This window comes from Haemaphysalis longicornis, unplaced genomic scaffold (assembly GCF_048455015.1).
Source record: "Haemaphysalis longicornis isolate Haplotype H1 unplaced genomic scaffold, Haemaphysalis longicornis Haplotype H1 scaffold_1, whole genome shotgun sequence".
In the NCBI taxonomy this organism is placed as follows: domain Eukaryota; kingdom Metazoa; phylum Arthropoda; class Arachnida; order Ixodida; family Ixodidae; genus Haemaphysalis; species Haemaphysalis longicornis.
In genome coordinates, this window is record NW_027526203.1 from 450,478,304 (window position 1) to 450,491,112 (window position 12,809).

A 12,809-nucleotide genomic window follows, 5' to 3' on the forward strand; every position below is an offset into this window, starting at 1 on the left:
CCGAGGCAGAGGATCGCGCCGCGGATCGATTTCCGAGCAACTTCCGAAGAGGGGAAATGCAGCCGTGGGAGATGGAAAAGGAGCGCCCGTTGTATAAGCCGAATCGAAGCGTCAGTATCAGGAGAAAACAAGGCTCGGGAGAGTGGGGGCAGAGAGCGTGGACGCTGCAGCCAAGAGCGAGATCTGTTACGCTACCCTGGAGAGGCCCTCATCTCCCGCGTATGCTAGTTTCTTTAATGGGTGCAGACGATGCCTGTCCACGAAGGTGAATCACGCTGGCGATCCACAGGCGACAATAAAAAAAAGGGGCCCGTGGCAACAGTTCCAGAGTTTGAGGCATCAGCCTCATTAAGGACAGACAATTAAGAATTAAGGACAGACAAAGAATTAAGGACAAAGATTAAGGGCAGACAGAATTAAGGAGAGACAAAAAAGAGGAAATGAAAAAAATATTTCGCGGCACCCAGGAAAAGTTATTCAAGCACAGAAACGCTAGAAACTCGATATGCTTATCGTTATGCTTGGCTGCAAATGCGCTTCCAAAACAAGAAAGGATAATTTCTCCAGCATGACACGATTGGCCAGAAAGACTTTTTTTGGAGGGAATGGAGTCAACTACAAGCTTCGGAAAGAAAGGACGAAAGCCGGCGAAGAGAAAGAACAGAAGTGTGCGTGGATTGTAGGTGGGCGAGCACGCGGGGAGGGGGGTGGGTAAATTGTTCTGCATCATCCTGAGAAGTGTGGATAAGCAATGGCGGAATCATACGAGGCATTTGAGGGAAAAAAAAATGAGTGTCTAAATTATAGGGAAGGCTTATGGATGTAACACACACACGCACTCATGCATGCGCGTTGTACTGAAACCCCATTCGACATGTTTGAGCTCTGGGCTGTTATTCTTCGTACCTTCGACACCCTGTCCTCTTTAACTCTTCACTCCGACTTATTTGTTCATTTATTTATTACACACTCCAATACGAACAGCAAGCTGGGGGGGGGGGGGGGGGCATATGAATATATATAAAAAAAAGGGTGAGTGCATAAGAAACGCAACTTCATCGGTAAAAGTGCAGCAATCTATCTCGAAAATTGGCAGACAAGCGTCACTACAAGAAAAGCCATAACAGAAAATAGATAGCAGCACACAGAGAATGGCAGCAGTACAGTAAATGTTTGAAATGATGCAAGTAGCATGCGCTTTTGGAAATCAGTTGCATCACGTGTCGAAAACACATTTGCGGGCAGTCTGCTCCACTATTCGATCGTGCGAGGAAAGAATGCTTAGATTAGTGCGAGTAAAAATTAGTGCTAGGATGCAGTGCGGGGGCTTCTAGTCAAACTTCTAAGCGGGGCTGTAAGTAAAGTTGAGGATTAGCATATAGTTATTGCGAATCAAGCAAAAACAGAAACTTCAGCCGCATATGACCTCCTGTTTTCTAAGCTCATTATAATAGTGTTAGATATGAGAACCGACAGTGAAGCACGGCTTTGATGACTGTTAAAAATGAAGCGGACTGCTTCACTTTGCACCATTTTCAGTTTGTGAATATCTGTAATACTATATAAACATCTGATTATAACTTTACAACTGCGGAGGAGTATCTTTTCGGCCTCTCCACTAAACCCAAACCACACCCTGAACTTTAGAACCTAAAAAGCGGAAATGTGCCATGGAGAGCGCGGCGTCCGACTCACTACGATAACACTCCTCACTACGATAACAGTTAATATCACGATTACGATGCAGATGCGTGGAGTACGTATCTACGCACGAACGTGCGTTTACGGAAAGTTTTTTTTTTCTCTTGAAGGCAAACGTACAGAGTATTGTAAGACATAACGGGGAGCCGGGCATAAACGATGTGGTATATCAAAGCGATCTGAGGGGCTTGTTGGTGCATTGCGCATTTTTATTACATCATGTGGTAAAGCAGTGAAACGGAACATTGAGGGACGAGATGGGACGTAGGCGTAATGCGCAGTGAACTTCAGTCGAAGTATAGGGGGCGGAGGGGCGAAGAATCGATGTGATTAACTTATGATACGAGTGGCTCGAAGTCACTGCGAGGGACCCCGTGTACCGCACGGAACACCAGCGAGCAAAGAATAAAAAAAATTGGCCGCGTATCTGCTCCTTTCGTTGCAAATGTCGTCAAAAGACGATAGTCTTTATCGACTTTTGCCAAGTAAATGCCTCCCTTCGCTTTACCACTCACCTCTCATGTTGTTCCTCTTGCGTCGCGCTCCTCCCAAGGTAAAGACACCAAAGGTTTGCTTAAATCATTTTAAATTTCCCGCGTTCCACTGCTTCAAACCGGATGTCTCGATGCGAACGCTGCCGTACGGCGAAGACGCGCGTTAATCGAGGCACCCTACTTCAACGTTTATAGAACCGCGTTTCCCTACTCCACGTGCGTTGCAAGCAGAACGTGGAAACTATCTAGTGGAACCTTGCGTAACTGTTGCCGGTTGATTTCTTAAAATGGCGCCAGAAGCTATAGTGGCGCTGGCGACAGCAGGCGACGGCGGAGTGAATTCTTTTTCTGCAGTTGATTAAGTATTTACTTTCGCAAAAGTCAAGCATGTTTGAATTTCTATAAAGGAACACTGCAAATATCACTTCTGTATTGATTTGTCGTCTCATATTTGCGTAATGTCTTGTTCTTCTTCAACAATGTTGACACGTATGAACATTACACCGGACCAAGACGGGTAGGTTTAGCTGTGACTATATAAGACTATTGCGCAGGCATTGTTTTGCTTTGGCCGGGTGGCTGAATCGAGTCACAGACAGACAGACGGACAGACATACAGACACACAGACATACAGACAGACCAAAATTTCTGGGTTTAAGTAGCCCAAGAAAGACTATCGTCTTTAAAACGTTACTGCAAGTGTGCCTACCACGTGAGCCTTCCGAAAGAAAACACCCCGCACGTTTGTTCTGCATTTGAACTCAACCGAGGCTTTCGCCCCCTCTTGAAGTAGCGTCGAGTGAATGGTTTCGGAATGGTTTCGGTTTCGGTATTCAAACACCCGGCGTCGGGTTAAGTCGTCTTCCGTTGCTGGCGCGATTAAAAGGATCCTCGGCCTTGACAGCCCCCAGAAAGCTATTTCAATTGTTGCCCGTGCCAGATGAAGTGAAGGAGGGGACAAAAGCAGGACGCTGCACACCTACTTCGTCCTCATTGTTGTTCACAATGGGGCCGGCGCGCACCCGTATGTACGGCGGCGGCCTCTCCTTGTTCAAAAATTTCCCCCGGATGAGCCTTTAATAAAATGACAGCATTACTTACGTACTTTGTGGTTGACAATTTCGTCATGTTGTTAGGCTGGAACCATCTAACAGTAGAGTTAGCATCATCTATGGCCGTATGAAGGGCCGTAGCCAGATTTTTTTTTTTTTTTTGGAGGAGGTTATGCATGGGTTATCTGAAGGGAGGAATTTTGCCGAAAGGAGCACCAAGTCTCGCTGACGCTTTTTTACAAGTCCTCGCATACGTGGTGCCTGGAAAAAAAATTTGGAAGGGGTTCGAACCCCCCTCCTCCCCCCTCCTGTGGCTACGTCCCTGGCCGTATGTGGTATTCACTCAGAATTCAATTACGGAAGCAAAGTTAAAAGAAATGGGAAGTGCCTTCCGAAAAAAAAAAATCGAGTTGGAGGCTGGTCTATGTAGCTTTTCGCTCGCTGATTTCGTATATAACTTTGAACTGTATTATAGCTGAATTCAAATGCCGTTTTTTTAGCAAAACACACACTCTTTGCCCAAGGAAACGCACACTTCGGCACATCTGATTGCGCTGGCCCTTTCAATGGAGGACGCTCTCCTGCCGCGCTGGCTCTCGGTGGCATTGTAATCGCTTAGTCGGTAGTGGGCCTTGCCTTTTACCGCTATTTAGCCCGAAATGTTGCGTTTGCATGTGACTGCAATTACATTCGCGAATTTACCGACCCGTTCGTTCAAGCATCTTGAAGATTTAATTTGCTTTACATGAACGACGACCGTGAAAAAGTGAAGGCCGGTGGCGTCAGCTGACGGGTTTCGTTAGAACAAGGCTAAACAGAGCAACCAGCATAGAGAGTTTATATTGATAATCAGTACTAACTATTATCTAGATATTGCTTATATCTAAGGAATCATTTATGCTCGAGATCACAGGTGTTTTACAACCGATGTACGAGCGAAAACTAGTTACGCGCACGAAAATATGGCGTCCATATGCTGTAGAGCTATAGATGGAACAGTGCTGATGTTATCGTTATATGCATAAACAAGCGAATGAACCCTGTCTCCGATTTGCTTTGTTCGTTTCTTTCTAGCTGACGCCCCCTCCTCCCCTACCCCTCTTTTTTTTTTCTGGAAGTGGCGCCATAATGTCTTTTCAGTCCTAGTTTTCCGTTCCGTGACGTTCGACGATTGGAATTGCGTTTATTCTTGAGTTCTTGTGACACACTAGAGCTCAACTTTTGTTGCAGCATAAGCGGCCCTAGTCGGGCGGGCTTTTGCTTAGTGTGTTTTGCTGTGTGCTTCCATAACGCAGCCTTCTCGTTATTACAGACAAGCCTGACCACACAGTAGCTTAGACAGTAATTACGTTACCTTAGGCAGCCAAGGGTATTTGATAATAAATTGTTGACCTACTTCACTATGGATAGATTCAAGCATTTCGAGTGCCGTGAACGCACTTTTAGCTTCCACATTTATCTGTACGGTCGTGATATATGAACTACTTTGCTTTGCAGAGTTTTTTCTCAACGAATCTCGCTGAAGCACGGGTGAACCACAAGGGCTACCAATGCATGCCATGCTATGCCAGCTCATAACATGAAGTCACCTCAGTACAACGCAATGCACCTGGGGCAATGGAATAAAGCTTCATTGCAGGGTGGCGAGCTGTACGTTGTGGTTTTTTACTACGTGTTTAGCTAGTTTGGGGGTTCAGACCAGTATTATTCCATTTGAGGCGTATATGACCTTCCCGTGGCATGCATACTTGCACAATAAACAAATTTATGTTCTTGGTTCTTCTGCTTTGTCAAAATATCTGCAAGTTGCCGAAAGAGAAATGATATAACAAAATATCCGAACTTAAATTTAGTTTTGATTAAAAGTGGGTTATTGAACACGGTTCGAACTGTACAGCAAAATGAATACTAAGATTGTCGTTGCTTTTTTTAAAATTTTTTTCATTAGTTTTTATTTTAGGAAATATATTTTTCAGTAGTGTTTCTTTTTCTGGAGTCCAAAACAAACGGCTGCAATCGTATAGCAGTATTCACCAGAATTCGTATATCTCGCATCAGATATAAACACTGATGGCCGTCGCTCTCTAAAGAATGCTTAGAAGTATGTTGTAATACGCGATCAACATACGGCGTAGTATTCTTGCTGTTATTAAGCACGGTCACCTCGACTTTCACCGCCTTACGCTATAAAACATCCTGGCTTCTTAAGAGCTCGGTAAGAACCACGGTAGGGTAACAGACAGTCTAGTTAGGCGTTTATGCACACTTCTCGAGACAGCACACGAACTTAGTCGCACCCCCTGCGTAGCAAGCCCCTTAGGGGAAACACGGCGAGACGAGCCGAGCACAGACAGGCTGGCGCTCCTGCAGGAAGTCTTTTTCTGACGTATTTCCGGCCGGTGTCGGCCTGCGCTCTTTGCTCTCTTGGCATCCCGCGCCCATGCGGGGTGGAGCATCCGGCCACTGATATTTGCGCATTGTGCCGTTTCTATTGCAGGCACTACGAAAATATTTCGTCCACGGAAACTGTTAAAATAGAAACTATTAAAAACTTTTCTTTGATTTATAAAACCGTTTCTCTTTCTCTTTAGCAACATTCGTGCCTACAACAGACGAAGAGTGAAGGAACGTTAAAGAGAGAAGAAGTTAAAGTTAAGGAAGAAGGAATGAGAAGAAGGAAGTTGAAAAGAGAAGGAGCAGCAAAAAAAAAAAAAAAAAACAATGAGCACGCTGCTGCCAGAGAGGGAGTGAATGCCGTATGCACTGAGATGAAATAAGTGACGCAACAAACATCGGGGATGGCGTAGTGTTAGTAGCGGAGAAATCCTACACGAAGTTGTACGTTAGGCCAAGGAATGGGCTTGAAAGAACTAATTTTGCGCGAGAGGTTCCAGCCGTATCTCAAGACGAGTTTCCGAAGGCGCTTAAGGAAACGAAGCGGGAAAACGGTGAAATAACTACAGGTCCGCACATGGAGGCGGGCCCATCAGCCTACTATTTGTTGGGAAGTCCGTGGAATATAACGAACCTCCTTATGGGATATTTGTAGCTTATTAAAACCATTTGCTGCATTGAAAGTGCCGTGGTAGTGGTGGCATTGCGCGATTAGGAATTCGACGCGACTTAAATAAAACTATTGGAGGACGTATTCAAACAATGAAGGAACGTACGGGCACAATTAATGACACTTCATTATAATAGGGAGGATAGTTGGAAAAGGTGTCAGGCATGGAGAGACAGGTCTCTGGCAAATTTTAAGATGCAGTTTTCTGGCTAATTGTGGTTGGTTCAGAAACGGTTGCTCTGAGTTATTCAGTGTAATGAAAAGTATTTTCCGCAGATAATATTGAATGTGACAGCTTGCTTTGAGCGGAGTTTCAACTTTAAAACAAGGTTCAAGAGCCACAGAAACTATCAGCTTTACATGTATGGGTGGTAAATTTTTACAAATAATGAAACAAAAATATTTTGAAGTTCTGAAGTCTCTATATCCAAGTCAACTCCGTGCTTTATACGAAATGTCACTTTTCTGCAATGGTTGTGGGTTCTTGAGCGGTTGGAGTTTTGAACTCGGACGCTGGGGATGCATCGCCTGGATTGGGCGCCAGATTGGGGGAGGATGCGAGTGAATGGGGAATATTTGGGCTCCTTGAGATTTCAGGGAGACGTTGTCGTGTTCTGTGAGAAAAATCAGTATGGAGAAATGCTAAACAATATAACTAGCCAAGCAGTGAGGCGGCAAGTCAACGTAGGTAATAAAATACTTACAGTGTTAGATGAATATAATTATCTTGTGTCAGCTGTCAGTACTGATTCAAACTACGAGAAAGCAATCACGCGTAGAATTAGTATGGGAGGCGGTGCGTTTTGGAAGCACTCACAACAACAACAACAAAAAAAAAAAACAGTCCACTTTCGTATCCACCCCTAATTTATTTTCTCGAAAATAAATTAAATTAAACCTATCAACTCTCACCTAGCACAGTCAATGCTCTAGTCGGGGTGAATATCTTCTTGTGGGTACGTTCCACACGCGCCTAGGACATCATCGTAATCGTCATCGTCACCGTGGCTCGTGACGGAATTCCGCCGGCTGCCTCGGTTCTTCTTGTCCAGCCGGACGAGCAGCTCAGCAGCTTCTCGTGAGCGGTTACCAGCTGCTGGTGGCGTTTGTTTCTGCTTGAACCCTGAAGGGCTGCGACGAGAAAGAGCGGACCCCACGGCTGCGAGATGAACCCCAGCAAGGAGGCTGTTCTCCACGAGCTTACCAATTTCGCCACCTGGCAGCCCGCTGAGATTCCTCATCTGCTCGAGGAATACCTTGCACATGTCGCGAAGACCGGCGACACGGTGTTTCCATGGGACAAGGTGAGGCCTCTCCTGCGTCGCAAACTGGATTTGGTGATGGAGCAATTTCGCGTGGTATCGCCGACGGATGAAGTGCCAGTCATGCCCAATGTACCGCCATTCAACTATGAGGATATGAAAGACTTCATCTTGGAGACCATCGACCGCTTCGAAGGGGCGCCGTTCACCATCCAGCGTCTGTGCGAGCTGCTGGTGGATCCGTGGAGGCACTACAACCGCATCGACAAGTACATGCGTGCCTTGGAGAAGAGCGTCCTTGTTGCGAGCACCATCGAACCGAGGTCCCTCGCGCAGCAGGCCATTGCACCAGTGCTCCCGGCGGCCAGTGGAGCCCGGGGTGGCGGAGATGGCGCCGTCAACGGCCATTTCGCCGACACCAGGGCAGAATGGCACGGCCGGGTGGATTGGGAGCGGCGGCACTACGAGTAAGAGGGCACCTCTGCCCACGCATGGTCCGTACACAAACTTGGTCCTCGCAGCCAGCAATGGCACTCATCGTCACACTTTCCTTTTTCCTTCATCGACCCCCCACCCCCACTTGCTGGTTCCTACCTGGGCATCGTTGATACCATGTAACTTCCTCGTTGCCGCTCCTGCCGTGGATGCAGACTTTGTGGACCGTGGTTGTGGAGGTGAAAAGCAAGAGTCATCGCGCGGGGCAGCTTGAGATGGACACCCACGGCTGCAAAGGCGGCGAACATGCCTCGCGAAGTGGAGTGCCGCGGTGGCGAAGATGTTTCTGTGCCGTAAACCACTGATGGTCGACGAACTCGCTTAATTTAGCTTTCCTTGTTTTTGTCTGTGTGTCTGAGTAAAAGGGGTACCGACTAGCATATCAGTGCGGTTTCCTTTATTCAGCCTGGTTTTATCACTATCCCGTATTTGTCAAATTCCTGTTTATAGCACATTTCCGTGCCAGCCCATTGACTCCGTTATTGGCAAACGTATTGAAGAAGACGCGGTGTTCGCTGTCAGCGTCATTTCCCCCTACCTTTGTTTATAAACAATGCAAACAGATTGTAACAAGTTGCAATAGTCCTGACAGACGAATGACTTCGGTGTGCTATGAGGAAAAATTTGAGGCCAGTCTAACGTTTACAAACCCCGCATCTCGGCTGATGTCATGACGGGGTATACGGATAGCAATAATATAATTTATTTTGTACTTTAACGGTAGAAGCGGTTTGTTGTGGGAAAAGGGTCAATGATACAACGATCGTTTTAAAATAGACCAAGTCTGCGTTTCGTGCGGGCGTTTCGCAGTAGTTGTCTTTCGGAAGTGTCAGCGCACGCAAGAATTAAATAATGCAAGCGCTGGCGTTGCAGTTGTCCGAAATAACGCTTATCGCGTAGCCCTCAATGCGTTTGTTCTTGGACCGAAAACTGTCTATTTATTTATTTATTTATTTATTTATTTATTTATTTATTTATTTATTTATTTATTTATTTATTTATTTATTTATTTATTTATTTATTTATTTATTTATTTATTTATTTATTTATTTATTTATTTATTTATTTATTTATTTATTTATTTATTTATTTATTAAAATGCTGTCAGAGCCTACATACCTTACAGGTTGGAGTGGGTGACAACTTATAAAACAGTAATTATAAAAGCCGTTTTGAACGATGTCGGATCCTGAATGCTGGCGATGGAGGCGGGAAGGTGGCGCCAGTCGTTGCCTTGTCTTGGACATGAACGAATGTGAACGAATAAAAGTAGGGGTTTGAGCGGCAGTTAGGAGCCTCAATTTTTCTGCCTGTGGTCAATTCGTGCCAAGTTGTATGCGGGAGCAGAAATGAGGTGACATTTTAGAATGGGGTTAGCAGAGTAAATCTAATCTTATACGCACAAACGGGCGATTTTTCGTCGAGTGCCTCAATTATTGAAGACCGCTGGCAGCTCGGTTATCGTCGCTGTTTAACTCGTTTCGCGTTGTTGTGTTACGTTGTTTTTTACGACGATGGCGTGGTCATATTGTATGAGAGACGCGACAGGCAGCCGCACGAGCCTTTCTCACTGCAACTTTTGTTTTTACCGGCGAGTACGCAGGCGAAGAGCGGTTGCCGCTTTAGACTGACGTTTTCCCCCTTGCTCTTGTGAAATCGGCGGAATGCCGATTTTTTAGTTAACAATGGTAATTAAATAAATAAATTACCGCTTTACAACGTAAGACGCGCGGCTGGGTTCTTGTCGGAGTTACGGAAGCTTCTGGGTCATTTTAGGGGTCAGAAGTAGGAAACGCGACTCGGAGTCCACCGAGGTTATAGTGCCTAAAGCTACGAAGTGTGCATTTGATATATATTTTTTTGCATGCCTCTATTTGCCGCCGCGGCGGAAGGGAGGCGTCAGCGAAGAGACGGTCTGACTTTTTTGCTGCCCAGCTGGTTGCTGGAAACTGGGGAACGCGCTATAAGAGAAGGGTAATTTTGGCGTTGGAGTGCGATTTCCGGCGTTCAATTCATGGACGGCACATAAGACGGGCCGTTCAGGGGCTTCATTGTAGAATGCTATAAGGTATAGGGAGCTTATTTGGGAGAATGCGAGTGAATGGGGAATATTTGGGCCAGTTGAGATTTTGGGAAGACCTTGTCGTGTTCGGTGAGGAAAATCAGTATGGAGAAATCTCAGCCAATATAACAAGTAGGTAATAAAACACTTACAGTGCTGGATATAATTATCTTGTCAGTGCTGATTCAAACTACTAGAGATGAATCACGCGTAGAAATGGTACGAGGTGCGGTGCGTTTCGGAAGCACTCTCAAGTAATGAATAGCAGGTTCCCTAGAAAGAATTGGACAGAACCGGTGATGCGGAGGGCCTTTGACTGAAGGACCACCAAAGTAACAGAGTGGCTACTACAGAACGTGGTGGTAAGTCGGGGAAGATGGATAACTTGGTGGCGGGAGGAAATAAGAGCACTTGGGGCAAAAACGTGTGTCCGTATCATACAGGGTAAGTAAGAGCGACTGGAAGTCTGTGGGAGGTGTATGCAGTGTGCATAACAGGCTACCGCTGATGACATACGCTCTCCGAGTGTGCTGATGAGATAACCATTTTGATCTGAAGGCTGCCCTTGGGCTCGCCCCTTTCGTGAAACATTCCGTTATTGACGCCGTTGGGACATCAGGGGAACAAAGGATCGACGCAGACATTGAACACTTCTCCTTGTCCTCTGTGGGCAGCACAACCGCGCCTTAGCGTTAGATATTAGATTGAATGCGACAAAGCAACTGCTGGGCTTTGGGACCATTGTACATCGTGCTCCAACAGTTCCGGTCTAGACTATACCATACTGAATTTTAGACTAAACATCGTATCGAGGTCGCTGCTCGTAGTTATGTCTACTTTTGTCTTCCCAATAAGCTCGCCCCCCTTACCGAGATTCCGGCTTCTTTTTGTGTTATCCTCTCTCGTGGCAGTGCGTCACTGGTTGGTTATTCGGCAGCCGTCTGTCTGTCTGTCTGTCTGAATGTATGTATGTATGTATGTATGTATGTATGTATGTATGTATGTATGTATGTATGTATGTATGTATGTATGTATGTATGTATGCATGTATGTATGTATGTATGTATGTATGTATGTATGTATGTATGTATGTATGTATGTATGTATGCATGCATGTATGTGTGTGTGCATGTATGTGTGTGTGTTTTTTTTTTTGATGAGGCGGACTTAGCCTTGCATAAAATTGCCGACAATTGCTCCGCCTAATCAGCCCCATTATCGTATGAGAGACCCGCGGAGAAAAACACGCATCACTTAGTCCTGTGTACTGCAAAAATCCGAGCAGTAGGCGAGACACCTCTCTCTGCACAATTCAGTGGCCCCTATGAAAAATAATTTCCTCCGAAGCAGCATGCAGCACCCCTAGTCTCCGGAGATCACAAAAAGGTTCCTCCGTTCAAGGTTTTTTTTTGGAGCAGTTCATAATATAATTATCAATTTCACCGGGCACACTGCACGAGGGGCACAAAGGGATGAGACAATGCTGATTTTGTGTAGCCAAGCTGGACTAGGGATTCCACGCAGACAACCGCGAACACTTATTTTGCCTTAAATAAAGCTTGTTCTTTCTCTCTATTTCGGCAGTTTCAGCAACACCAGCAGAATGGCGGCACTTTTACATTCCCAAACTCTAACCGTGATAGTATGCACGGGCACTGCGTAGTGGCACTGGCCGCATATGCTGAACGTGATGCGGTGTAACAGAGGGTAATGGGAGAGGCGAGGGCGGATAAATGAGATGCACTCCACGTCGTTTGGAAGAATAAGAATAAGTACATTTCCCGAGGAGAGGATTCATTTTCGCACACACGTTTTGAAGTTGAAGGAAGGATCTCCTTGTCGCTATCTTCCTGGTCCTCTTCTCCGAACACCGAACCAAGGAAAGAGGATATCAGGCTACGGACGGACAGACTATGGACAGACAAAATCCTGAGGGCTGGTTTTATAAACTCTGTGTCAAAAGAAAAAAAAAGGCAAACTGGCTATTTCAGCTTGCCCTTGCTTCATCACTGCCCACACAGTGTTGTTCCATCTTGTAGAAGCCTCCAGATCTGACATTATAACTGCACAGGCTACGACAGGGAATCCATCTTCCTGAATCCGCTCCACTCCGTCTTATCCGCTCCCTCTCAAACGATGGCGGAGCCGACACGGAGCGCCTTCGTCGCGGCGGCCGGGAGAAAGCGGTGAGGAAGGCGCGCTCGTAAGAGCACAGCTGTGGCTGCAGAAACAAGAGCCAACCGATAGGTGCTCAGGTTTCCACTATAAGAGGAGCCTACGTTCAAAGCTAGTAGTGAAACTAAACGTCACCCACACCAATCTTGAGTGACCCATCGAAAGATTTCGGTATGCGAGGTACTTTCTTGTTTACCTTCTGGTCATCTTCTGCGGAGATCGAGTGCCGACGTTTCGTATTCGAAGCACACCTTGGTCAATCCTGACATGCTTTCTTGTGTAGTTCATTTTTCTCGACGCACGTATTGTGATAACGCTTTCTCGCATCGATGTTTCCAAGCGAAAAATAGGCTAGCGCGAAACTAAAGCGAAACTTAGCTATACCACATTGCCTCGCACAGGCCGCTAAGTAAATTCATACATGCCGACTTTCTTCATCACAAGGAAATATTCCACATTTTTTGAAACTAAACATGATACAGTTAAGCAAAATACACCCATTA

At 45.9% G+C, this 12,809-nt stretch overlaps 1 pseudogene; it reads left to right on the forward strand.

Moving 5' to 3' along the window:
* Window positions 1-7,478: 7,478 nt before the first annotated feature.
* LOC144162380 (serine/threonine-protein phosphatase 4 regulatory subunit 2 pseudogene) lies at window positions 7,479-8,045 on the forward strand (annotated as a pseudogene).
* Window positions 8,046-12,809: the final 4,764 nt, after the last annotated feature.